Here is a 24,292-nt window from a genome sequence, read left to right as displayed (position 1 = left end):
CAATTGTTTGTTGTGCACAGTATGAAATAACACCTACAAGCAATACTTCCGAACATCAGTTTTAAGGACAAAATGTCGTTTTCCTAGATGATTTCTGGATTATACTACTCATTTGATAGTGTTCTACAGCTCCAAGCAAGTTGATGAGATGTGTCTCTGGGATAACAGCTCTTTATTTGGCCCAGCTACTGGAATAATGTAAAAATAATTTTCCAGTTATCAGGCAACATGCTTTTTTATAACAAAGTCAACCAGTCTCCTTCTTGCCTGAGGTCACAGCCCCAGCCCAGACAGTGTTTGGTGTGAAGGGTTGTACAGATACACAGCTGTGGGACACCTCACCCTCACACACAAAAATTCTCATTACAGTGGCAACTCCCGCTGCAGCAAAGGAGCCTGTTTAAATGCAGAATTAAGCATAGGACTTACGGTTAATTTGTTGTGCCCTCTCCTCCTAAACCAACAGAAGTATTCCAGGGGAATGAGCACAAAGAAATTGCCAGTTGTAATATCTAGAAGGTCATTGTCTTTATTTATTCAGTGTGTTAATCCAGCCATCAGAGTCTGTGTTCCAGAGAGAACCTCCTCTGGGACAGGCTCAGCCACTTCTATCAACAAGCATTTACAGTCTCCAATGTTTAATCACTCTGCATTTCATAAGAGAGGGAACCTTCCTTGTTCAGCACAGTCATACAAAATGGGATTTTTGTTTTATGAATATAGCAAAAACTTTTCACTTTGGTAAATAATTTGGCATGAAAAGGTAAGCATGGATAATTCCTTCACTTTTGTACTGCTTTCACATACTTCAGACTTACTAATTCTCCAGATTCCACATGAATCATGGCCAAAAACTCTTGAGTTTCATGTTATTACCTGTCACCAGTACTATTTACTGTGTTGAAATGAAACCAAAATCAACTCAAGCATACTGAATATGTTAAAGGGAATTTGGTCTGGGTTTCCAGTGATTTAAAAGCAAAACAGCCTATTCAAATCAAGACTCTTCTCACAGATTGAGATTTGGTTTTTAACTCACACCATTCTATGTGACAGTCATAATTTATAAAAGTGATTTTTAGGGTGAAATATAGAAATAGGGACTCCGAATAAAATGTTCTGTCAAAAGAATATTTTGCTGTATTCCATTAAAAGCAAAATGGTCTCTTAAAAATCTATTTGAAGGAATGCTAAACTTACGGTTGTGCAGATCAGTTTCTGATTTCAAAGCCTTGTAGGGATGTCAGGTAATAGAGAGACACCTGTTTCTGCTGTTCTTGATTTTCAGTGGGGCTCTTCTAACTAAAGGAATTCAATAGTTTCATTGTAACTTATACCACAGGGGATTTTACAACACAATGTTTAGTGTATACTCTTATACTGTAGAAAGTTTTATCGATATGATAATGACATAAAAATCTTATTGCCAGTAATTTTATGTAGACAATTACTAACTCTTTTGTCATTTAGACTTTTATCTTTGATCATGTTACTTCTTGTGAGTTAAATGTCTAGTTGCTTTATTTTTTATGTGATACTAGCCTTGTCTGGTACAATTTAGAATGTGTTTATAGGTGGAAATTATTTCTGCATGATAAATGCATGATGTTATCTATATTCATACTCAATTTTATTTTGCCATGTAGAGTTTCTGTAGGTTGCAGGAATAGATTTGTGCAATTCATAAAGTGGTGTCATAAATAGAATAGGCAGCCACTATGAGACAATATTAGAATAGTCCTTTTCTTCAGGATTCCTTCTGATCTTATATGTAAGAAAAATAGTGTGCTGACTTTTCATTTTTTAATCCTCTAAGGAACGTAGTGACTTTAAGGATAATTAATCCCTCCTTACTTTGTGTGTCTAAAATCTAGGGACCATGATGAACACGAAGACCATTTATCAGTGAAGAGTAATGGGTACTGTCAGAGAGTTATTCATCCTCTCACATGATAAGCATCTAAGGCAGGTAGGACTCAAAGAGGAATTTGCTGAGTTTTGAAAGATTCTACTCTGAATTTGGATTTGCTTACAAATCCAGATGTCATCTTTAGGGGAGTTAAGCTGTTAAGTCACCCTAGAACCATTAAAATGTGGATTTTATAGAACAGGGCTATTTCCTTTGCCTCTACTAAAGCAAACCATAAGTGTGCATATATAGCTATATATATCTAAATAGGTACTGGTTAGGTGTTGTTCCTTAAATGATCATTGGTTGCAGTGAGGAAGAACCATTTACATTACCTGCATTCTGAAATGTTTGTTCATTATTTTAATCACCTGCATTTAGACCTTGCCTAAGAACAATCAATATGGCTGTAAATCTACAAATTACGTAGAAATAGATATTTCATTTATAGCATTACAGATAAGGTACTTCCCATGTTATAAAAAAAAAAGTTAATAAAGATTTATTAATTTTTAAAAGTTGTTACTTCACTAAGAACTGCACTAGTCATGCTCTGTAGGAATTCTTTCTAATACTCTACTCAGTTTCTACTTTTCTGTAAAGAACTTACCATCAGCTCTGTAGTATTTTTTTTTCCATAGAGGACGATATTCTTTTAATTCCATTCATCTTTACATTCCATTTGCTGCTTTACTAGGATTAACAAAGCGTTCCAAGTATTTTAACAGGAAAGTAATACATTCACAAAAATTCTCATTAAAGTCCTTATCTTCAAGTTACAAAAGACTGCACTTTTTAATGATTAAAAACCACATACTGAAGCAGCACATACTTAGAGAATTGTTCTGATAGTCCTTTGGTTGCATAGATTTGGGACGATCCCTCTCTTTTGCTACCACATTCTTGTGTCTTGGAGCTTTTTTACTGCAGTAATAAAGACTGTATTCTTACTCAGGGACATAATATGTGGCTATCAATGCCTAACTAATACATCTCTTCTGTTATTAAAACAATTCCAGTATGGAAAAGTTCTGTCTTAAATGTAGACGATCGAATAATATTTGGGTTTGTATGAGTTGAGAAAGGCTACAAGTACAACTAAATAGCACATTTGCATCAAAGGTTTATTGCCTTGCAAGATTTATGTCTCTGCAGATGAAAATCTGAGAGGATTCGTAATTCATACTGTATTATTTTTAAAATTCAGAAGGAACTCTATGTAGTTCTAATCAGTACTGGAATACATGATGCAAGAGCAGACTAGGTGCATTATCTGTCTGAGCAGAGATAAACACCAGAGCTTGGTGGGATGAATTCCTATGCAGTACTCCTGATGCACCACCTTGGAGCCATTACTTCAGAACAGTTTCTCCACCTCCAAATAAACACAATTCTCTACAACAAATTCTGAAAAAGAAAAGACTTTCAGAATCAGGGCCTGCTCCCAATATGCATCCTCAAAAAAAAAAACCAAAAAAGAAAAAAACCAATTATTGCTGGCTTACTGTTTTAAATAAAGGGGCCCTTGAAGTGTCTTTGTAGATTACTTCTGCAATGATGTGTGAGACCCAACCTAACCTAATAGAACCTGATAAAAAAAGTTTAAAAAAATCTGCTTTAGGCAGATAAATGAGTCTAAAGAGCTAGATCAATGATCTTTTAGGATATATGAGCTTTATTATACCCTGAACATGAAATCTGTCAGACCCAATATAAGACAAATGTTATCAAACAATATTCTATTCCATTTTATCTTATTTTTATTAGCTCCTTACAGCACAAACAAAGCAAAATATTCTTAAACCTCAAAAGAAAAATAGTATCTGCCTGTTTTCTGTGCTTGCCATATGTGATCTATTCATCTAAGGAAATACTCTCTGCCACGCTGTTGGTGTGAAGTTGAAAGACAGTTGATTCTTTAAGCAGTGTGATGCTCCTGTAGGCAGCCAGTCAGCTCATCTGGGACATTTCTCCTTGTTCCTGCATTCTCACAGGTTCCTGGTTATGATATGAGACCACATAAATTCCCTTGATCCACAGCTAAAAAGCCAGTGGAATGATGATCCATGTCCTCCTTTTTCCATGCCACTGTCAAGGTATAGTAGTTTCATAAAATGTGTTACCTGCTAATTTACATGTACATTTCACTGTCTGGTCTGTTCTCTAAGGTTTAATATTCTAGACTGGAGAACCAGAATAAGCAATTAAATATGTGAATTTAATAAATAACTGATTGAAAAATAATTTATTAAATTATTGAACTTATTTACTTAATTAATTGAAAATATCTAGCATGCCAATAGCAATACTTCTGTGCTATTAGCCTCAGAGTAGTTCAATTTAAAAAATAATAACCCCTAGTTGACTCATATTAATATGGTGAATAAATATGCTACCAAGAACACTGTTTATATTTTCAAGGAAGGCAAGCATCTGCACACAAACGATTTGTGTCTTGCAGCAGAATATGATTCAGTGTCTGAGAATACAGAGGAAAAAAAGCCCTTGCTCTTTCTCCCTCAAAACAGACAGGAGCGTGTTTATTTTCACCAAATATCCACATATGTGTAACACTCTCTCATGAGCATTCAGTTGCTGTAAGACTAAAATTTTTTATTCTTTTCCATAAACATCCTGCACATGCATCTCCCATGACTGTGCCCTCAATAAAGGAGGAAGTCCTGAAAGACTGTCAGTGTATTCAGTCGTGAGCTCCCAGTGGGAAGCCAAGGCAAAGGACACAATTCTTATACAATGGGCAAAGGTATCTACATTCCACAGTGCCAAGCAACCATCAAATCCAGAAGTTCCTAGTCCTTATCCTTGCCCTACTTCAGGCATCTGGGAATCACTGAAGTCTTGCAAATAACTGAAAGTATTACCTGACTGGTCACTGATCACATCTTGCTAAAGTGTATATTTGATCTTATCCTAATTTTCTGGTCCCTGTTACCCCATATTGTGAGACAGGATATTCAAATAAGTTCTTCTTACACCTTTGGCAGAGTGTAACAGCATTTGCCAGACAAAATGTAGAATTTTCTCCTAAATGTGTTAATGTTATTTCTCTAGAGCCATAAAAATTGGCATACCACAAATGTTAATGGTGCCTCAAAGCCTGTCTTAGTGGGGCAAAGGGACTATAGAATATTATGGCTACTTCTGTAAGAAAAACAAAATGAAAAACTTTCTAAAAATAATTGTTCGATAAATGATACAAAAAAGTCATTGTCTCTTCCTGTGATCTAGGAAGACCTTTTTCCTTAAGTTATCATCGGTGATTAACATACCCACATGCAGGTTTTGCCAGTAAACCCTCATCCTACATCCCTGCCTTATCTCTTTGTTTCCCCTTGTTTATATTATGCTGCATACCCTTACAAAAAGGAAACTAAAAGTGACATTTGGGATGTATGGCAGGATTTTTAATATTTACTTTGGCAGATCTTAGTTCAAATACAGATTTGGTGACAATATCAAGAGTCAAACACTATCAGTTTGTTGTAAGGCATTTAGGCATACATCAGAAAAATCATCAGGCAAGAATTTAATCAGGCAAGTGCTAAATCAACGGGTACAGCAGAACCCAAATACACTGTATTTAGTTTTCTGGAACTACAACAGGCAAAATACATGGAAACAAGATCTCAGCATCTACATTTAATGTGAAAAGACACCAAGCAGAAGTGACTAAGTCACTAAACCAAGTCTGCCTGTTGTGCCATGACTTTAACAGAGTTCCTTATGAGTGTAGAATTTAGAAAGCTATGCCTGTACCACCTGAAAATACAGATCCATAGAGCAGTGGTGTAAGTTGTACAATGGATGCAGATACACTGAGGAATTTGCTACAAACAAGAAGAAAAATTGTCTGTAGCAATGAAAGCTCCAATCACTAAGAATAGAAACCCTTTCTTCAGCTGAACAGTTTTTGGCATTGACCAGTTATTTTTCATTTTTCAGAGCACATCAGAACTTTCTACCATGTTTCTATCTTGCTCAAATGAACTAATAAACTCCTGATATGACTCTTGATAGCCCTTATCAACTTGTCACGCACGGTAGTGTTTGCTAACTTGCAACAAGAACATGTTTATCTTTTTGCTGCACTCAAAGCAAGCAGCAGAACTGATGTAAGAGGCAGCTGGCAAGTGGCCTGCAGTCTAGAGACTTTGCTTTACTCTTCTATTTTTTGTTCTCATGCCTTTTCTCAGCCCAAATTTTTCTGTATTCCTGATGATAAAGATTGGCAGTAATTTTTTACAGCCTAAAAAATATTCCAAAATATGGTACAGCACCTGGAATTTATTATTTGTTCTTTTCAACCTTTTAACACCTGAGTATTAAACACACACATCAGGACTGGGAGATGCAGAATCACAGAACAGAACCAAAATGTCTGTCTCCCAGTTATGTTTAAAACTCCATGTTTCTGCTGTAATGCTGCCATAGTCTGGCACATTAGCATAAAATACTGAATTATTTTTGAGTGTTCGGTATGTAGAATAGGAAAATACATTTTTCTGTTCTCTGTAAAAAGATGAAAGAGAGAGACTATATCCTTGGAATATATAATAATGCAAATACCACCCAATATTGTGCTTCATTAGAAATGTTGCAATTTTTTGTGCAATGAGATAAACTTGCTATTACAGGAATTGTAACATACTCTGCCAGTTTGCTGTTCAAAGGTACTGCTCTGCTTATATTAATTCCTAGTGAAATGAGTTAAAACTGTATGGTTAAAGCTTGACTGATTTGTTTGCCAACCAGAGCTGTGGGCAGTTTTTCTATTCTATTATTAACAGTGATATAGGAAACTCTCTTAGGGTGTTGGGTGAGATGAAACTCAAGATGCAGCAGTTCACCATCTCTTGCTATCTTGTGGGTGATGTCTGAGAAAAAGTGAAACCATAAAATAGCAACAATAAAAGTGCAGTGTGCTGTGCTTGGTGAGCAGTCGCAGCTGCAGCACAAAGGACAGAGGCACAGGACAGCCCGGCAGGAGGGACTGGTGTCCCCCAGGTCCCACTGAGCACCGGGGGCTGCCAGGCACAGCCCCAGCCTTGCCGGTTGTGGGACAGCCTGGCAAAGGTGGCCTTTTGGACACTGCCTCCACCCTGCAGGCACAGCCAGGTCCTGCTTTACACAAAGATCCAGAGGCTTGAGCTGCCTAATTGGTGTCATTTCTCCACTCACACCCCCCCGCCCTGGGATGTTTGTGAGAGGGGAGTTATCAGGAAATTGCAGCTGTGGCTCCGTCTTTACTTCCTGGCAGGAGGAGTTACCTCTGGTTTTGGGTGGGTTTTTGACTTCTTGGAACTTTCTGTTTATTAACTGGATAATCAGGAAAGGAGATAGGAATGGAGCTGGTACAGAAAGATACTGCATTTAAGGCCAGAGTTGACTATTCCAGATCAAAATGCATTCTGGAATTAGGTGGTAGCTGTACTGATCCCTCTGACAGGTGAAGTGCTGGCAATGCACCACCTTACCTTGCCTTACTTGGCTTCTAGGTGCATTTGGCACCTTCTGTCACCGGCCAGAGGGCAAATCAGGGCCCAGACCTTGAATCCAAAACCTCCTACTGCAACATTCATCTCCTAATGCTCAGACTAGAACCAGAACTCTATCATTTCAGATACGTTCTAAGAAGAGCGTTCTTTCCGTTTTGGTTTTAGATACACCCAGAGTATTAAGAGAATAAAATTGTGACGTTCTGGTACAAGTTAGAGGAAATTTATAAGATGATTTTATATGAATTATCGAGGTTCTAAATCTAGATTATTTGAATATGAGCAGATTATATCACAAAGTCTATGTTTGAATCAGACTACAATCTGGGGATCCTCTGGACTCACTCAGTTCTCCATATTGCCAACTGCAGTCATAGGATAATTTTGTTATGGATTAGTTCCCAAAGTGCTGTTAGCTTCAGTGGACAGTTTCACAGATGAGTTTTTCAGTCCTTCCTCTGGGGCTATATCAGATCCAAAGATTTTTGTGACATACTATTTCATACCAGAATGATTTAAATACTTAAACAATTTGAAGCAAGTATTTGAATTCAAAAGTTTAAGTACACATCTCAAACCAAGTGCTTGACTCTCATTTTCTAATGTTTATTCTTCAGTGATAAAAATGTCTAAAAAAAAAAGACATTTGTATGTCAGGTGATTCCTATGAGACGTAAAAGGGACTGGAATATAATGTTACTTGTTTTTATTCTGTTCCTTGAATTTAATCTCAGGATTGCTAGGTCTCAGCAATATTTTTCTTGAAAGTAGTGTCATACAATAAATATATTTTTACATATTTACAGAACACACATTCAGAAGGAATCTGGCTTTTGCTACAACCTGTATGTTTATAAGTAAGCATATATGCAAGAATTAGCTGTTCAATCTACTAGTTATTCATGCAAGAAATTATATGAAAGATTGCTTACACTGTGAAAAAAATAATTCTGAGATCCTTGAAAGATTACATGTAAGATAAGATGGTAACATAGGACAAATGGAAAATTAGATCAGTTTTAGTGCTCAAATCTATCACAGTATTCTTTACATAGTATTCTTACCAGCATAGCCTCTACAAGACTTTTACAAAAATCTCCAGTCTGTTCGTATTAAGTCTTCTGTACAGAGGTGATAGAATTGTAGTTCAAGGAGTGCTCCCTTCACTGGTCCTTAATACTGCAGAACTCCATAGAATTTATGCTGTCACATGATTTATTGGTTTTTTTCAACATTTTCAATTATATGCAGAGTCTTTACCTAGGAGTATCGCTTGGAAATAAAAAAAAAGCTGAACATACACCTTGGCGTATTTAGAATAGTAACATGCAAAAAACTTTATGAATAATATTAGTCGTTCAATTAGTTTCATATGTTGTAAGTAACTGTAATTTTAAAGGCTGGAAAAGCCTCAAGCCAGTCTGTGTTACACCTTCCATTTATGTCAGAAGGTGCTAGGGGTCATCTTGTGATCAGTGGTGCAAATAGGAACACTGAAACATTGATATGAAAATTTCAAATTAATGTTATGACTGTGTTTTCTACTGGCTCTCTGTCTATACATTAATTTGAAAGGCTGTTGCATATTGCAGTATTTTGTGTTGAAGGACACATGCCAGTGTGTTTTGACCTATGAATGCAACATTGTTCAACACTGTTCATTCTGTCCTTCTAGAAAGGAATTTTCTTGTTATTGTAGTATTTCTCTGCTTTGTGACCTATAGGATGTGACTTGATCTATAAGATTTTATTGCATGAAAAATGAGACACATTTCTATAGCAGAATGAAGAAAAGCATCTCCCTGGAGATTAAACTTTAAAATAAAAGTGGTCTGGTGAATCTAGCCAATTAGTTTCTTTCCTATGTCACCAAATATTTTGATGGCTATTTAAAGACATTAGTAGACACTGTCAGAGGGACCATGCGACACCATCTATAATTTCTTTTGAGTCAGTGAAGTCAAGAGTACATTTAACACAAACCAATGACAGTACCACAGTCAGCTACTGAAATAAATGTTACCAGCACTGCACATGTCAAACTGATGATGTATTGCTCTGCAAGACCAAGACAACAACAAACCATGTTTACGTGTGTATGTTCTGCCTCCTCATTCCAGAACTGGAAAACTGCAAACTCCAGGGAAGCTGCCACCTAGCAGGAATGAACTGTGCATGGGAGATCCCTGGACATGTCTCACGTCATGGGAGGAGCCACAAAGCATGACTGCATTCCCAATGGACTGTGCCATCCTGCCTTCCTCAGGAGCCTCAGCAAGAGGTACAACCACACAAAGACCTTTTGAGTTGAGTACGCACAGAGCAGCTGACAACCCACAGTGCTTTCTTTAGGTTTAATCATAAATTTCTTTTGAGACTGTATAAAAACATAATCTGAATATTTTTGTGCATTTAATTTAAATAAATGTACTGGACAGATCTATGCATTTGATAAATGGCTTGATGTGTGTTTCCAAAAGCAGTAAATATTCTAAGTGAGGCTCACTACAGCAGTCTTTCAAGTTAGCTTGTAAAACATCTGTCATATTTTCAGAGACATAAATGCTTAAATTCTTATGTTAAATATAAGTTAATTGTACCAAAAAAAATGAAGCTCTCACTCTTAAGCCAAAACAGATCCCTCTTCATAATCCCATGCAGTTATCAGCATGTCCCTTGGATTTATGACTTATGACATTTATTTACCAACAGGTGGTTGCATATCTTGCCATTTATATTTTAAGCAACAGTAAACACAACTAAAAATAATATAAGACAAACAAAATAAAACTCAGTGGTGTTTTTAAAGTGTTTTTAGAGAAAAGCTGCATTTGTAAACTAGGTCTTCAAGTAGTTCTCACCAGATCCAGCAACACAGAAGAATACTGCAAGAGCAATAAGGATTTTTAGGGGCATTATGATAGTGTAATGGAAACACATCTGCCCCCAAAAGTCCCTCATTTTCCCTGCGGTTAAGAGCCATGCAGGAAGTGGTGGATGCTGTGGAACATCAAGAATGAAACTATAAAGAAAAGATTTTTAGGTTAGAGCAACTTTCCAGCAATACTTCAGGATTTCATCATCTTCTGTTAGTCCACTGCATAGGAAAATTGTACCTTTTCAAAGATCTTCTAATTCATTTGCTCTGAATGTGTAGAATGGTTCTGTCCATGCAACAAAGTGAATTCTGAGGCAGCTACCCTAGAAATACTTTTAGTATTGGGAAGCAAAAAACATTTTGCATGAAGCCCAGACAATACAGGACAATTTTTCTTCTTTCAGCTCTCCAAAGGAAAAAAAAAAACCAAAAAACCCCAACAGGATAATCATCATTAAGTGCTGACGTGCATTTCTCATTTTTAAGAGTACTTCAGTGACAGAGTGAACCTTAGTTTATAGAAGAAAATTATACATAATAGAATTATAGAACATCTTTCATTTTAAAGAATTTTAAAATATTTTCCAGTGAACTGTCTGGACAGTTTTCCATATATACAGAAGGACCAGTCAAAGTTAAAATACAAAGAGGAATCCAAATTTAGTGGGCTGAATTATCCATATTTATAAATATCCTTAGAAAAACAGGTAGCACATTTGAACTTTAAGTTATTAAAGTTAACTTTAAGTTATTATAAGCTCATTCAATTGACATGCCCAATGAAAAGGTACTATTTTAAAATAATCCACACTGAATAGCACCTAACAGGCATATTCTTCACAGATTCTTGTAGCATAAAGCATAAAATATCATTATATTGTTGAAAAAAAGCAATGCTCAATTCCTCATGTTATTTAATATTATGTTCTGTGTATTACATTTGCCCTTTGTTAGTGTTAAAATATAAAAAATGAACTCAATTATTTTCTCAGATTCCAGAAATTTTAACATGATCTCACTTGTGTTTCTTGTGGCTGTAGGTCCAGTGAATTCAGTGGAGACACTTCTGACTTACACCAGCATCCAGGCACTACTGATAGAGGTGTGTGTGCTTTGTGTGATTTGAAATAGGCCTTCAATTACAAAAGAAAGGTTTAATACAAACAGCAGCAGCATCAAAGCAAAAATCTAGATTTTGCTGACTTTATAATAGAAATTTTTAACAGCAGCAATGTATAACAACTAGAAATGCCCCTTCAGTGCAATTACTGCATTCATTTGTTTTTCCTGACACATGTGGGCCAATCCTGAAACATCCTGAATTATTTTTCTCACCTCTTCCTACAAGCCTTTATATGTGCCTTGTTGTAGCTGACAAAACACATATTGTATTTTTTGGGGTATGTGTGTTTTAATTCTTGTCCTGACCTACAAACAAAAGAAAAGCTTTACTTAAAAAATTAGTGTCTAGGCACTATTTTATATTGGTTCATATAGAAGGGACATGCTTGCAGCAAAAGGATTTGGACTGTCTGACTGAAGCTGAGATACTTAAAATAGCAAAAATGTATCAATACTACTTTATACTCTTGAATTGCAGTCTCCCCCATTAACAGCTAAATTAAAACTATCAGTATTAACTGAAAATAGCAAAACAGTTTTGTTTCAAGCTTTACATGTACATCAACAATGTAACTATTCAGTACATTAGGAAATCAGAGAGGACTAATTTTTAAGACTTCTTTTGAGCTCAGCTAGGAGCAGGTATGCTCCAAGCAGGGAAAGAAAAAACCTCTGGAGCCTGTCTGTAGAGAATTGCAATTCCAATACAAGAAATAAAATGCTGATAATTGAAGAGTCTTATATCCTACAGGCAGTCAGAGATCAGAGTAACCTTCTGAAACCAACTGCTAATGTGTAGCACTGTCAGCTACCTCACAAAGCCAGTTACCTCAGTAATGCATGGGGCTTTATTTCTGTTGGTATTATCTTTATTTAGTCTGTAGATGTTGTAGATAGGTCCTGAAAAAAATTCACAAGCTGAATAAGACACTAGAATACAGAATGATTGCCCTTTCATCCAAACCTCATAAACAGGAATTATCTGGGTATTTTGACAACAGGCAAAACCCCCTGATTCTTTGTTTCTTTTTTCCATGTTTATACCTTTACCAGATTCTCTACATGTTTGCATTGTTTGACTCAGAAAAGCAAATGGCATTGCAGCAAGAGAGTACTGTACTTATTAACTGATGTGCACTGTGAACTGGGCAAATTATGCTTTAAATTTATTTAATTTCACCAGAAGCTTCATAGTCTCAAGCCACATGGTCTGAACCAATTTCCTACCATTTCTTCCACTAAAGGTGCAGCTTCCAGGTGATAGCAGTGTTTTTCCCCTAATATTTCAAACTTGTTAAATCCAGTTCTTTTTTGGATTTTTTTTTTTTTTGCTTCATAGCCTACTAAATTCAATTTCTAAGGCAAGTGAAATGCTCTTTTGAGTGATGTCTTTTAAAAATATGCCTGAACATACTGATGTGTGTTTGCATAGATTTTCCTTGTGACATGAGCTTTGGGTTTTCCGCAGGGAAGCAGTGCTGGTGTGTAACACTGCAACAGGGAGCGGAGAACAAAGCACAGTTTAAAAATCAGACCTTGGATGTCTGTGTTCTTGCCTGGAAAAAACTCTGGATAGCTTCCTAGGAAAGGACAATTGATTCTGTAGCCTTAACTAAGGCAAAATTTTTAGTTGTTCCAGGTCATGAGTTTCTAAACTCAGGGTCGTTACCTCTCTCTCTCTTTTTCTATGGCTGGATCAGAGGGGAGTCACAAAACTTTTCTGTTGCAACATGGGGTCAGGAGGTGTCAAAGGTTGAGGCCTTGCTTCAGAAAATGCAGGCCCCAGACCAACCTCCAAACTGTGCCACAGGATTCTGGGGGAGATCCTGATCTATTCACTGCTTTCAATAAAATTTCAAAAGTAAACAGATCAGGCCATTTGATAATCCTCTGCTGATTCAGTGTCTTCGTAAGCTGGTTTTTTAAAGGTTTGCTTATAAATGCAGAAAAGTTATTCTAAAAAGGTAGTTTCAAATTTATTCTAAATAGAAAGATAGCTAGTAGGACTTTCAATTTTATAAATTATAAATGCAATAAATAATTTGGGTTGATATTTCTAAATATTATTTTTTCAATAATTAATGACATTTTTATCTGAACAAAAATTAGTTTTTATTACAAACATACCATCTACTTTTTATCTTCTGTAAATTTCTCTTTTCATATCAAATAGCAAGATAGACTGATCCCAGGTATTTAATTATTAATGCTCTGGATACACAGTGCACTTCAGGAGTCTCAGCTCTGAGGCCAGCACCCCAAGCTGCACGCAAACCTGCTGGGAAAACCAGTGTGAGGGAAAGAGATCAAATTTTTATAACACAGATGTTTAGGAAATCTATCACTTTTTGTGTAATCATCATTAATTTAAGTAACAAATACAAAATGAACATACATTTAAAGTTTAAAATATAGGCATGATATCTATATCAGCAGAAAATTGTCTGCTTTACTGCACACCAGAGACAAACAGGAGCTCTTTCTGTAAGCTTATTAATGGGAAAAAAATGTGAATAAAAATATTGTATGAGGAAGGCCTACAGAAGCATAACTGTGTTCTTTAACACTGCTCATTAATCATTTAAATAGTGTATTAATTCTATAGCTAGGCTATTGGTGCTAGAAGGAATGCAAGTGAATTTTATATATCCTCAATAGAGAATCAGATAGAATCTATTTTAAAGAATAATCTAAAAATAGCTGATTAACAAAGTGTGATGCATAAAGCACATCTTACTGGAAGTAGCTGTACAAAATTACATTTTAATTTAAGAGCTTTAAAGTAACAGTTGGTAAGAAGCAACTGTGGTATTTCAGCAGAGCAGAGCTGATCTTTGCTGGTGTTTGGATATGTGTTTCTCTTTTCCCTTAAAGCAAGATCCTCACATTGATCCACTTTCTAATCTCTGATTCTCTGCCCTTACATTCTCAGAATACTAGTGAAGAGACCACAGGAGTTAAACCAATCCAAATCTGACAACTTGGAAGACTGGACAGGTCTGGAATGTGTTCACAAACTATGTACTGTAATTCAAAAATAAAAAATGTCTACAGTTAATTTTTTTAGCTTAATTGGCTTATGAAAATTTAACCTTTCATAAATGCTGCTTCCAAACAGCATTATTTCATGGAAAATAGCTAAAAGGCATATTAGCACCACAGTTCTGACCTAAGCTCCTCCAAATCAGATTTCAGTCTTAAACAAGTGAGGAATTTGTTGCACTGAGGTTTGGATATGTCCTATTTCACTTGTGTTGTGATTATATTGCTAAAAAATGTAAAATGTCAGAATTCTATAGAAAAATCTTGATAATTCATCCTGATATTCATTTGCATAAATGTACAGATCCTGCATATAGTCATATGATAAATCACATACCAACAACTTTGCTTTAAGAGCGTATCACTGTCTAACTTCAACTGAATTTCCAGGCCTTTATGAAATACTCAAATTTATTCAGTCTGTGTAGGTCAACACTTAAAATTAACCTGACTGCAATGACAATGTGACCACAATGTGAATGTCTAGATGTTTATGTGTAGCTTAAGCAGGTGATTAGCTGGCATTAAGTGTCAAAACTATGACAGACACTTTTACACCAACTGAGAGGATGCTCCTGCACATATGTTGTGTGAATATGCTTTATATATGAACCACTGTATAAATCACATTGTGAACATCATGTGCTCATTCAGTGTTAAATATCTGTGCAGTGTATTTGGAATCCTGAGAAAGTTCAGTGCATCTACCAGCATTTTCAACACTTACTAGAATCCCATGAGGAAATTACAGCTATGTAGCTTTTAAGTAAAAATAATACTTAAATTCTTTAGGATATTGATACCAAAATGTAAATAGTAACATGAACTTAAACAGCTCTGCCAAGCTCAGGTTTACACTGCCTTACTCATAAAAGTATACTCTACAACTCTTATCAGGTACAAAAATTAACAGTCTTTGAACTCAAACATAGAAACAGACCATACACATGTAGACACACAGACACACATAAAGGAACAGCTCGTTCAAGAGAAACATTACAACTGAATACTTTATGAGCAAAAAAAAAAATGAGGAGGGGATTGACAATATAAATGCTACCAGTGTTTAAAGGATTTAAACTGCTTCTCTTTTCTAGGGACTGTCTTCTCTCCCAGTTCACCTATATTGAGTGACCACACGTTGAAAGGTGACATTTTCTTCAGCTTTTGCTGGCTTTTTAAGAGAAAAACACCACCAACAGTTAGAAAACTTTTATGTTTAACTTTCAGAATTACTGTATTTTCTATCCAATTTTTATTGCTGAAGACAACACTAAAGTTAGAATATGATTATTTTAAGTGTATAGCAGCCCTTTACTAAGTGCAGCAGTAGTTGACAACTAAATTTACTATCCAGTGTGAGAGCCACAACATGCTGTTTTCTTTGCAGAACAAAGTGACCACCAAAAGCGGGACTTTGTGGGCCAGTTGGATAAAACATAAGCTCATCTCGCCCCCAAAACCCCGACTCTGGAACCACAGCCTTCCAATTTGTAAGTAAAGTATCTTTGTAAAGTATGCCAAATCAACGGAGTCATTGCTTATAGAGTGGGTAATTTTCAGACTAATCAGAAGAGAACATTATAGCCCAGTCACAATACACACTCCTTCATTTTCTGGACAGCAGGAATTGCTAACAGATACTAACTGGTTTTATGAATATTTTATTATTTATTTATCAAGCAAGTAAGTACCTTTTCTAAATGTCTATAAAATGACACAGAATAAGTCATTAGACCCAGCACTCAAAATATATATTAAGATTTCTTCTCAAAGTACGTAGCAAGTTATTATTTATCTGTTCCACTGTATTTCAGACTAAAGTTGACACATTACAGAGAAATGTCTGTCATTATTCTAAATTTGTTATTTGTACAGTAAACTAGAAATTATTTTCACTTTACTTGAAAACAGATCTCATCCTACTAACTAATAGTCTCAAGTATTCAGCTGTACGTCATCATCTTACTACCTTCAACATTATGTTTCATAAGAACTTCTTTCAAAGATGAGAGGAAAAGTAGAGATTCGTGGACAAAAGGAACGTATTTTCTAAATCTTCACCTTATAATTCTAACAGAACTTCTCAATAAAATACAAGTTTAAAAGCATTATAGTTTACACTTGGATGGCTGAAGTAGGTTAATGCTGTCAGTTACTTTAAAAGAAACTAACTACTGTGCTTGAAAAAACACTATTACATACATTCTGCTCTTGATAATCAAAATGCAGACCCAAAGAATGCTGTCCTAGCTGAACTGCTGTATAATCAGCAAATACACCCTGAAAGGAAAATGCAGAGAAGTTGATGAAAATTCTGGCTAAGTAGAAATGTATAAATAATTCCTCTTTCTACAGACCATACATTTTAACTGACTTATTTATGTCTGTGATGATTTAAGAGATTTTTCTGGCCGTGCTTTCACACGAGCTGATCAGACGGTGCGTATCGACACCCCTCGGCACGCGCATTTGTAGTTATTTGTGCTGGGCGAAAGTCGCCACAGAAGGCACGCGGAGGGAGCGGGACGGGAGCGGCGGCCGGACGGACACCGCGGGGAGCGGACACCGCGGGGAGCGGACACCTGTAGCTCCCGAGGGTGCCGGGCACGGCGGCGAACCGCCCCTTCCCCGCGGGGCGCGGCGGGCCCGACCCCCCGCCCGCCGCGCCCCCTCCGCGGCCTGCGGCAGGTGGGCGCGGGGCCGCGCCGGGAGCCGCCCGGGGACGCGCGCCCGCCGATGCGCGGCCCCGCCGCCGCCGGGGCGCCTTTCCGCGGCCGCGCCGCCTCGGCCGCGCCCGCCGGCCCCGGTGCCCGCCCGGCGCGGAGCCGCCCCATCCCCGCGCAGGGCGCGGCCCCGGCTGCCCGCGGAAGGGGGCGCGGGGCGGCGGCCGCACCTGCGGCCTCGGTGGGGACGGCGCGGGGCCGCGCTGCTTCCCGCGGGAGGGCGGGCGGCGCGGAGCGGGGGCGCGGAGGGAGAGCGCAACTCACCACTTGTCGGTGCCCCCGGCGGTGTCCCCGCCAGCCGGGAACGGATCAGCGCCCGCAGCGAGCGGGGATCCCGAGCACAGGGAGCCGCTCGCCGGGCAGGTCTCTGTTCTTGAAAGGAGACAGCCCTCCGGTCCTCGCTCCGAGCCGGCTCCTTCCGTTGGCAAAATCCTGACTCATTACATAAAAAGATCACCCTGCCAGGCGCCCTGAAACATTTCTTCATCACGGTCACGCCACAAGCTAAACAAGAGGCCACATGAAGGGGAGGGGGAGAGGGGGAAACGGAGAGGAAAAAAAAAATCCAGTTTTTTTTTTTTTTCCAATTAAGATCCTCTTCGTTGAAAAAAGAAAAAAAAAAGTGCAAGGAGAAAAAAAAAAAAAAAAGAACAGCCACCAGGAAAAAAAACTAGAGAAGATTCACTCATTGTTGCCACAAAGACACCTCTCCCCTTCCCACTCCTTCTCCATGCTCATTCCTCCAACAGTGCTACAAAGACGTGCAGTCTGCGCCGGGAGTTGCGAGCCCGAGCCGTGAGCTCCTCAACTCCGCGGGGGCCGTGCCAGGAGACCCGGGGCGCAGAGTCCTCCGAGAGGAGGTGTGGTGAGTCCAAGACCGTCCGAAAATTATTTTTTTTCCTAGAAACTACCACCAAATATAGTAACAGGGAAGGGGTATTCCTAGAAATTCGGGAGACGTCAGAAAGGGAAGATTTGTGAAATTCAGCTTCACTTCCTGCAGAGGGCTCCTAGCACAGGGATAAAAAAAAGGCAATAAAGTGCTTTTCATGCTTCTCTGATCAGATAATGGTTAAAAAAAAGAATGGTAAAATACTTAACTCACATTTCTCCGATACAATCTAGTAGTTTCATATGGGAAGAAAGCTAATCAGTAACCTCCTTTCCTCATTTTCTGCTAATGTTTATTAGATGTCTATCTTCTGTATTTATTTTCTCCGTATCCTCATATCAGACCTATACACGCAGCAAATAAAAGGAATATGCATGTGAGTGAAAAATGGGCCAAATGATAACCCTCCCACATATCACAGAAGCACTGAGTGTTTGTGTGTTATTTTAAACAGGCTTTGCCGTTTGCATCTTTCATGCTACACTGCTGTGAATAATTCATGTCCCCACTGTAGATGTGTGCAATATTGTTACTCGCATGAATGGGAATTTGTAGGTTGGCTTTTATTTAAGGGCTTCAACACTGAGAACTGCTGAGCACTGTCAGTCTCCGTGGACTTAATGGTATCGTAGGCTGTTAATTAATTCATTTCGGCAATTCACAGGATCAGGCCCTGACCGACAAACGCAGACCCGCACCCTGTCAGGAGCCACATTATTCCTCATGTGTCTCCTAAATCTGTGTTTGCTTTGTGCTAGTGCCTAACACCCATCCTTCCTGAATCATATCTTCTTAAAAAACCACTATTTGATACATTTCATAAGAAGCAGAATTGAATGTTTGCAAAGCAGAGATGAATGAAGATGTTATTATATGCTGTTAACTATATAAAGATGTCAGTGCACTTCTAATAAAGTATTATTTATCCAAGGATAGCAAAGGTTGCTATAAAAACCACAAAGCCAGCTTTTGGGGGAAGATAATACATTTCAATGTGTGCAACACTTGCAGGTTAATTGGATTTCCTTAATGAAATTCCCCTCAGCCACATTAAATCCTTGGGTTTGTTCTTTGAATTTCATTATGACTTGCAGAGTCTTCTCTGCCCCCAAATCAAATGCAATAAAAACACCAGAGCTGGCTTCACTTCAGTGTTTTATGAACACTCACATTTAATCAAAACTTAGTTACCGACACCTTGTCTGTCTGCAGTTTTGAAGGGGAATTAGCAGAGTTCACCTGACACTCCTGAGTGTGCTTTGACTCCTAAGTGTGTTTTGACTGTTCTTGCAGTGCTCAGTAAACAATTGCCTCAAAATACAGAGCCAGGTTTCAGAGAGGTGCACCCACAGTGTTTCGTTAGCAGTAATGCCTGGTTAGAAGTAGATTTACTTTAAGTAATCTCCTGGAATTCAAAACAGCTCTAGTTAATTGCAAAAAGGCCTTTTTAATCTGGCTGGCTTACTTATGGCACACTGCTCCGCTCTGCCTGTCACTCTCATTTCCTGAGTGAAAAACTGAATGGCAGCTTCAAGCTCAGAATCTTTTAATCATTAAAAGAAATGGATGTGCTGTCCTCTGTTGGTCATACTGGTTGTCACAAGTAACATTCAATTAAAAAGGCAGCAAGAGGCTGTTAGAGCGACAAAAAAACCCCAAAAAAACCAAACTAAATTAAATTTGCTTCACCTTCTGCTTTCACCAATAACACTGCACAGCGTCAGGGATTTTATTTTTTTTAAAGATGCAATGATATAAACTGGAATATGGAGAGGACTCCTTTCACATGACTGTACTGCAGGTTCTGCCCTGGCATTCCCCATACCCCGGCTGCTTGTTCACCCTCTGTGCCCGGTGTGTGGGTGCCACAGGGAGCTGCAGGCTGCCTCGGGAGTCAGGGCTGCAGGGGGCTGCAGTGCTGCCAAGCACGTGGCGAGAGAGGAAGTTTGGGGTTTAAATTTCACATCCCACGGGCTGGGCTAGGGACAGCGCCGTGGGTGCCAGCTGGTGCTCAGTGTGGTGACTCGGGTGGTGCGATGGCAGCTGGGCAGCCTCTCGGGGCACTGTGGCGATGGCAGCGCGGCCTTTACTGGCTCTGTGTAATGCAAATTCCCACCTGGCCTCTCCCAGGGTCCTTCCGTGGGTCCTGCTGGGCAGAAATGCCCTGCTCTGTGCACTGGTGCTAAGCAGTGGTGTGACCTCGCTGGGTGCTCATTTCAAGAACAGAGAGCATCTAGAGAGGATCTGGTAATTGTAGCAAGGATGATCAGAGGTGCAGGAAAACTGGCCAGAGAGATTTTAAAATTTGGTCCTTGTGTTGTCTAGAAAGAAGAAAGCTGAAGGCAAATAGAGCAACACTTTATAAAAATGTTTAACATCATGTAAGTGAATCTGTTGTGGCAGTAAACCTGTGTGATATGTTAATTATTTCCACCTCTTAACTGCTGCTGGGGTTACCATTTCTGGGCTGCACTAGTTTCTCCTAGGCTGTGAGTGCACAGATAGTTTTCAAATTACAAAATTAATTTCAAGTAAATAATCACAAGACATGTCTTTAAACTTAGCAACATTGTTAACATTAGCAACATGTCTTTACTTAGCAACATTGTTATCATGTTAATAGTTTAGCAATGTTATTAAACAAAATGTAAGTTCTGTCTGCAAACTGTGGTAAAACAGGCTCTGTGTTACCTGATTTCTGTGTCATCTAACACAGACTCAGGCCTCAAACCATTGTTAAGAGGGTGAGACACAGACACAGCTCTTGCACATAGCTGGCTTAGTCCTATGAATATATTATTTCTAAAAAACAAGCAAGAATTTATGAAGGCTTTACTGATCAGTGGCAAGGTGGCTCATCACTGCCACCCTCCCTGTGAGTCTTATCCCTGAGGCAGCAGTAAACAGAAAGCAGTATTTATCAGATATGTCTTTTGATCTTGAGTTTGATTTTTGCATTTAGTTTTTAAAACCCTCCTATGAAAGCAGTTTCAGGGACATGGCTGTACCTCACTGTCTTTTGTATCCCTAAGTAAAAATACCGAAGAATATATACAAAATCCAACGTAAATCGTTAAAGACATTTATTTATTTTCATACTACAAATGTACAGTTTAGATTCTTGACAACAGTGATGTGGAATATGAGAGGAAGATTTGTGAAGAAGAGAACAAAACTGATTGTGTGGACACAGTGGTCAGTAAAATTTCAAATGGTAGGTAAATATCAAACATGAATCAATAAAGATTTCCTTCAATTAGTAATGCTGTTACTATTTACACTGTTAGGTGGGTTTAAGTGCTGTCAGCCCTTAACTGTGTGTGCAGGTTTGGTGACTGATCCCAGCAGTGCCATCAAGTTGGGCCTCCTGACCACTCGTGGTCCCGCTGGATCAGCTGTGTCAGAAGCACCCAGTGTTTATGTCACCTGGGGAAAGGGAGCACTTCTTGGCTCCTGTGAATGGAACCAACACACCCTTTCCTTACCCATTTTCAGTGCCACAGGGAGCTTTTTTTATTAAAAAATATAACATGTAAAGTACACACTAAATGGATTGCAAATAATTCTTCAAAGTGGTTAGTGATACCAATAAAGAAACTTCATGGTTTACTAATCAGAAGACAGAACCAAATTAATACATGCTTAATTACACGGTGGCAGGGTGGGGGTAAACCAGTGAAAGGGACCTGGAATTACAGGATGATCTTGGTAGCTGCAGCCTGTAGAGTTTGAAGGAGCTGGAGGATCTCTGCAGAGGCTCCACTTGCTCCTGCCAGGAATGTCTCGATGTTGAGGTGGGCTCCAGCACCTGCCTCAAGGCTGCTGTGTAGAAAATGCGTGTGACACGACTTCCACTCGGCCTCTGCAGTCAGCTTGGCCTTACACATTTCAAACTGTCTTTTACTTTTGTTTCTTCAGGCTGAGCTGAGGGGCTCTTGGAAACAGGATTAGGCTCCAAGAAAAAACGAAGAACATTTCTGTTGCTGCAGATGTGAGGAGGGAGGTCGTGCAGCTGGTGAAGGACGCAGCAGGGCACGGCTAACCGAGGTGGAATTTCGAGGAGCAGGACAGTCACCAGGACTCTTTATTGGGGTCGCAGGAACCGAGCCGTTGCCGCCGGTGCGAGACCCTTGGCTCGGTACCTTTGCTCGGGGACCCAACCAGGGGGATCGGCTCTCCCGCTGTCCGGTGTGCTCCGGCCGGCAGAGCTCGGCGGGGCTGTGAGCCGCGATCCCCGGTGCCGAGCGGGTCCGGCGGCTCCGCGCGAGGTCCCGGCTGCGGCCACCGGGCCGGACTTCTGCCTTCCCCTAAAAAGGAGGGGGAAAGCTCCCGCCAGCGCGGACCCGCCAAGGCACGGACGGGGTTCGAACCCGTGATCTTCGGTTTACGAGACCGACGCCTTACCACTTGGCCACCGCGCCTGCGTTAAGGGCTCCTCCTGACGCCCTTCTATCGCTGGCGCCACTCCCGCGAGCCCGCCCACGCCCCGCCCTCGCGCGCGTCTGCGCCGCCACCTGCCGGGGGCGCGCGGCCCTGAGGTGCTGATGGCGCGGAACGGGAGGGAGGAGCTGTGGCTGCTCCTGCTCGCCTTCTCGCCCTGGCTTCGTTTCCCTCTCTCCCGCTGTCCGACCTGCCAGGAGCTTCTCCTCCGGCTGCCGAGGCGTTCTGAGGGCAGCGCCCTCCGCCCGCGTAGGCCCGGGGGCTGTGAGGGCGCGGTGCCCGAGATGGCACTCGAGGGGCTGTGAGGGCGCGGTGCCCGAGATGGCACTCGAGGGGCTGCTTCAACCGGCCAGAACGGCCTAGAGAGGGGAAAAAAGCGGCATTAAGACTTCCCTCCTCCGAGAAGAGAAGCAGAAATGCAAAACGTTGGGATAATTAAATGGTAAATGCTAAATTGAACACCCTTGCTGCCTGGTAGCTGTTCCCTCAAAAACTCAGTGTCGTGAAATGCAGAAAAGATACTAAAATATTTATTACTTTGTAGATTAGGTCTCCTAGATTTTTGCAAGTGTTTTAATTCTCCATGAAACTGTTGCTGGACACCCACGTTTTATATTCTTTTTGGTTTGGTTTTGGTTTCCTTGTCGACGAAGCATGTGAACATATTACAGAGGTACCTTTGTAAGGGTTGAGATCAGAGTTACTGATTTGGTAGCTTTGTAATGCAGGTGCATTAAAAGGTTGATACAGAAGCAGAATAGCTTGGCTTGGAAGAAACCTTGAAAGGTCATCTGGTTGAACCACCCCGCAGTGAGCAGGAAAATACTTAGTGTTCCTGTGGGATGTTCTTTGAACTCTCATCATGGAAACTCACGCTTGATGGTTTGAATGTATGAGAAAAATTAGTTCTTTAAAAGTTACCATTTGGTAGTTTGTCTGTGGTAACTCTATGCTTGCCTGTGTTTGAGCAGCTCAGAGTGATTTGAATTGGCTTCACCTGCAGTGAAAAGTGTCTAGTTTAAATCACCTTCCTGGATAGTCAGCCCCTGTTAAATGTGTTTGCTGCTGCCTTGGAAAAGCTGCCCCAAAGGTGATCTGATTTTCCAGTCCCTATGGGCATAACTGATGGCCTGGCCAACCCAAATGCTTGCTGGAATTTATCTGCTCATCTTGTTCATCACATGCTCTCAATCTGGACTATGGGAGGCTGGGAAGTGAGAATAGCACTGTTGTATTCTGCTCTTGTCTTGCCAGTGTAATCACTGCAGCATTTCAGTGTGATGGTGTGTAGGAGTGGAAGCTGCCTCCCTCAACTCTCACACCGGTCATGTTCATGAAAGGGGTGACCTCAGAGGGCCACTTACCTACTGTGGCTGAAGGAGTTACTTTAGTGTTACCAAGCTGGCAGCAGGAAGGAGTTCAATTTTAATCAATCATGTTTGATTGATGATGGTCCATTTCTGGCCTACTTGCTTATTACCAAATATGCTCTTTTATGTGCCATACTTGCCAGTTGTAACTTGCCATCACAGCTCCTGCGCAGCTCGCATCTGTGTTTATGAGTGGTTTTGGATTCTTGTGAGCTGAGAGGTAATTTTGTGGTGAGAGAAGCAGAGGGTGCTGTTTGAATTGTTGGTGGAACTCATGAGAGTTTTCTCTCTTCAAATACACTATGTATTTGCTTGGCATCAGAAACAGTATTTAATGATAAATCAACTTCTGTTGATCAAGTTCTTCCTTAAACTGTATGGGCAGATGGAAACTTCA

General features: G+C 39.9%; 1 long non-coding RNA gene and 1 other non-coding gene across 10 annotated transcripts in view; one reads left to right on the top strand and one right to left on the bottom strand.

Moving 5' to 3' along the window:
* Positions 1 to 24,292, top strand: part of LOC146430825 (uncharacterized) — a 107,277-nt gene that overhangs the window by 17,335 nt on the left and 65,650 nt on the right. For 5 of the 9 annotated variants that reach the window (XR_014855128.1, XR_014855122.1, XR_014855124.1 and 2 more), the window contains 9 exons: positions 1,875 to 1,969; positions 3,904 to 4,005; positions 9,546 to 9,706; positions 11,344 to 11,405; positions 14,358 to 14,422; positions 15,565 to 15,615; positions 15,858 to 15,960; positions 17,943 to 18,058; positions 21,198 to 22,967. This is a non-coding gene — a long non-coding RNA (uncharacterized LOC146430825). Of the gene's footprint in view, positions 1 to 1,701; positions 1,970 to 3,903; positions 4,006 to 9,545; positions 9,732 to 11,343; positions 11,406 to 14,357; positions 14,423 to 15,564; positions 15,616 to 15,857; positions 15,961 to 17,942; positions 18,059 to 21,197; positions 22,968 to 24,292 lie in introns of those variants that run through there. The other 4 variants (XR_014855127.1, XR_014855126.1, XR_014855123.1 and 1 more) reach the window with 4 other exon arrangements.
* Positions 22,435 to 22,506, bottom strand: TRNAT-CGU (transfer RNA threonine (anticodon CGU)). The gene has a single exon. It is a non-coding gene; the product is annotated as a tRNA-Thr (tRNA).

Source organism: Lichenostomus cassidix, chromosome 14 (genome assembly GCF_008360975.1).
Source record: "Lichenostomus cassidix isolate B80296 chromosome 14, HeHo_3.0, whole genome shotgun sequence".
NCBI lineage: Eukaryota > Metazoa > Chordata > Aves > Passeriformes > Meliphagidae > Lichenostomus > Lichenostomus cassidix.
This window is presented reverse-complemented; position numbering and strand designations above follow the sequence as displayed.